The following is a 4,468-nucleotide window of genomic DNA, read 5'->3' as shown; positions in this document are numbered from 1 at the left end:
CAAGTGTGGCTCATATTCAGCCACATTTGGAGGAGGAGGCTGAGTGGATGCAGCGCCAGAAGTTTGTCCAGCTCTCTTGGATGTCTTTGCCATTTGATATTCTTGAAGTTCTTGATTAATATCTCAATGAAAGCACCTGAATGTTGACCCTCAATTTGGCCAACGACATGGAGTCAAAATAACGACAGGAAATGAGGTGAAAACAAGAAGAGAATCAAATGGAAAGTAAATAACACAAATAATTTATAGTGGTTCAGCCCCAACTAGATGGAAATGACCTACGTCCACTTAGTGTTCTTATTGATATTGAATCCAAAAATTGTGATCAAAGAACTAGGGTTCTTGATTTTCACAAGCCTTGGGAGGATTACAATTTCTGTGGATAATCACACTATGCTTTTCTCTCTGAATACCAAGATTAAAAGTTCAAAAGTCAAGATCCCCCTTCCTTGAGCCCTCTTCTTCTTATTTATAGGCTCAAGGGGGTTACATGGGCCGATGGGCCTTAATTTCAATTAAGATCAACATAAAAGGAAACATTATAAATGCAATTATTTCAAGATTGCGTATCTCAAAGGAAGTAAATGAGAGTATGCGAACAAACTGGTCACACCTCATCAAGAGACTTGACAAACCAATAATTATCTGGTCGATGGTCGAACAAGATCTCTTCACTCAAAACCGCCACGTGCCAGCCATGTGTAAGAAAATCTTGTCACGTCATCGAGAACCATTTTTGGGTAAACAGTAAAGAAACCTTTTCCAAGTGTTGATAGATGTTCAAACTTACTAAATTTAATACATAGTGATTTATGTGAACTAAATGCCATGTTTAATAGAGGAGGAAATAGATACTTCATGACTTTTATATCTAATTGCTCTAGGTATACTTATGTGTATTTGCTTAAGAGTAAAGATGAGGCATTTATTGCATTTAAAATCTATAAAGCTGAAGTAAGAAAATCAAGTGGAAAGAAAAATAAAGACTCTTAGAAGTGATAGAGGAGGTGAATACTTTTCAAATGATTTCAATATGTTTTGTGAACAACACAACATTATACATGAATGCACTACACCATACACTCTACAAAAAATAGAATACCTGAAAGAAAGAATATGACTTATCTTGAGATGATTAACTCTATGCTTTTAGATGCTAAATTGTGTTATAATTTGTGGGGTGAAGCTTTTCTTGCTGCATGTCATATATTGAATTGAATTCCTATGAAAAAGAACAATGTGTCTCCATATGAGTTATGGAGAGGAAAAAAGCGTAACCTAGGCTATCTTAAAGTGTGGGGGTGCCTTGCTTATTGGAAGAGCACAAGCCTAAAAGGACCAAGTTGTGTCCAAGGGCCATTAAGTGTACATTTGTTGGATACGCCTCAAATAGAAAGGCCTATAGGCTATTATACTTGGAGTCTAATATGATAATTGAATTAAGAGAAGTGGAGTTCTGTGAGAATATGTTATATCATAATAGCAACTCTCAAGAACCCACAAGTGTTGGGGATTCTCGTAAAGAAAAAGATCCAAAGGTTGATGAGCAACCAATATTGCCTCGGAGAAGCCAAAAGCTTGAAGAGTTGGGATCAATTGAGAAATGTTCTCAAGTAGAGATACTTTATGGTAAACTTGAAGAAGTCACATGGAAATTTCCTATGATTTTTCAAGTTGAGGATGATCCCTAAACCTACCAAGAAGCAATGTCTTAGAGAGACTATGTTTTTGGATGGAGACAATAAATGATGAGGTGGATTCAATTATGTAAAACCACACATGGGAATTGGTAGACCTTCGACAAGGTTCAATACCAATTGGGTGCAAGTGGGTATTTAAGAGAAAATATCACACCGATGGTACATACAAACCTTTAAAGCTAGATGAGTAGCTAAATGATTTAAACAAAAGAAATGAATTGATTATTTTGACACGTATACACCAATTTCTAGGACAACCACAATAAGAGTATTATTTTCCTTATCTTCAATATATAACCTTTATGTTCATCAAATGTTAGTCAAAATGGCATTCCTAAATGGAGATATCGATGAGGAGATCTATATGGAACGACCAGAGGGTTTTGTTCTATGGAGAAATGAACATAAATGATGTAGGCTTGTTAAATCATTGTATGGATTAAAACAAGCATTGAAATAATAGCATGAGAAATTTGATAAAGCTATTGTTTTAGATGGTTGTAGACATAATAATGCAGAAAAGTACTTATACTCTAAGACTTGTGATGACTATGTCATCTTGGTGTGTCTATATATTGATGATTGTTGATTATGAATAATGAGATGAGAGGCATAATAGAAATGAAGAGATTTCTATCTTCCACTTTCTAGATGAAGGACCTTGGAGAGGTCGATACCTTCTTTGGTATAAAAGTGAGAAGAAATAGTGGGGGTTATGCCTTAAGTCAAGCTCACTTTGTTGAGAAAGTGCTTGACAAGTTTAGTATTCTCAAAATCAAAGAGGTGAATACACCATTTGATTCAAGCATAAAGCTTGAAAAGAACAATGGTAGAGCGGTTAGTAAACTAAGTAGGTTTACTAGCAATCCAAGTATTGAACATTGGAAGGCAATTGAGAGAAATATAGGGTACCTAGAAAGAACCAAGAAGTTAGATCTCCAATGTTTTCTAAGATATTTGAGGGATACTCTACGCAAGTTGGATATCGAGTGTGGGAGACAATCTCTCCACCATCGGTTGGGTGTTATGCTCAAAAGAGGAGCCATTTCTCGGGGTTCAAAGAAACAAACATATATTTCAATCAACCACAGAGAATGATTCTATAACTTTAGGGACAAATGGCAAAGAAGCCAAGTGGCTTAGGGATTTCATGAGGAATATCCAAATGGTGATAAACAAGCCACGTTATCTAGAACTTATAATGCATATATATATATTGTGAAGTCTAGACATATAAGTCTAAGACATGAGTATGTGAGACAATTTGTAACGTCCTATTAATCAAGGACCGCTACAATGTGTATTTTAAATAGTGCTTAACTCACTAAAAGAGTCATTTGGACTTTAAAACTTGTAATTAAAACTAACTCAAGGATTAGGTATTAAAATTTCGGTCAAATAGTAACCATTTCATTAAAAATGTTTTAGTTCATACACAGGATCCCAAAAGAGTTTATAAACTGATACCGATACAACATAAATACAAAAGCCGACCTAGATGGAAAAATTAGGGTTCAACCGTAGTTCCAGCAAGTAATCTCGACCGTGGCGGTCGAGCAAGACGCATATGTACACTCTGTCCCCGAAGCTCTCTAACTCATGGCTAGTCTAGTTTTCCTTTGCCTTTACCTGTAGCACATAGCACCCGTGAGCCAAGGCTCAGCAAGAAAACATAAACAAATTCATAAATAGTTATTCTATAGACTACTGTAAATAACATGCTTAGTAATTTTAGCCAATACTCAAGTATGCATTCAATCCATCTAAGTTTCCATAGAGCCACACAGATACCCATCGCATTATTCCCCTTGGAAATGACTATAGAGCCATGCAAGCGTATATCACGCTTCTGGGTTGGCCGAGCCATAATAGCCTGCATTTTGCACGCTATTTTTGACAGCGACTTATAAGCCGAGCTTCAATATTGACCCACCATTATAGCCTGCATTCCGCATGCTAATACCATCCCCAGCTTATAAGCCGAGCTTCTATATTGGCCCTGCCACTATAGCCTGCGTTCAACATGCTATTACCGCCCTCGGTTGATGAGCCGAGCTTCTATATTGGCCTTGCCATTACAGCCTTCGTTTAGCATGCTATTGCTACCCTCAGCTTATAAGTCAAGCTTCTATATTGGCCTTGCCATTACAGCTGCATTAAACACGCTAATGTCGCCCTCGGCTTATAAGCCGAGCTTCTATATTGGCCCTGCCATTATGACTTGCGTTCAGCACGCTATTGCCTCCCTCGGCTTATAAGCTGAGCATCTATATTAGATGTAACAGGTAAGCATACATCATTTAACACATATATGCACAACGTTATCATACATGTTTAATAAAACATTCTAAGCATGGTTATAATCATGTTCGATAACTAGGGCTTAAGCCCTAACCACAGTTCAGGTGCAATTTTCTTACCTCCAGTCCTAAGCGAATAGAGTATAGCGATCCTAAGTGCGATCCTTTCTCCCGATCCTAGCGGTATACCCTAGTCACAACCATAACAAGGAATATCCATCAAGAAACGAACCAATAAAATCTTCCGGACCAAGCCCTAGCACCTAGGACCTTGAATTCTACTAAACCGGACAGTAGAACCATTCCTGAGCCCTTAGGTTTGGGTTTCCACAACCTAAAACCTAATTTTATGACTTTTTCCCATTTGAGTCGCGACGCCCCCACTAAATAGCCGCAGCACTTGACTTGGCAGAGAGCCCCGACCCAAAATCCCCTGCACTTGCGCCGCGACGCAACCCACCAAGCATC

The sequence above is a fragment of the Humulus lupulus genome, chromosome 8 (assembly GCF_963169125.1).
Source record: "Humulus lupulus chromosome 8, drHumLupu1.1, whole genome shotgun sequence".
Taxonomy (NCBI): domain Eukaryota; kingdom Viridiplantae; phylum Streptophyta; class Magnoliopsida; order Rosales; family Cannabaceae; genus Humulus; species Humulus lupulus.
This window is presented reverse-complemented; position numbering follows the sequence as displayed.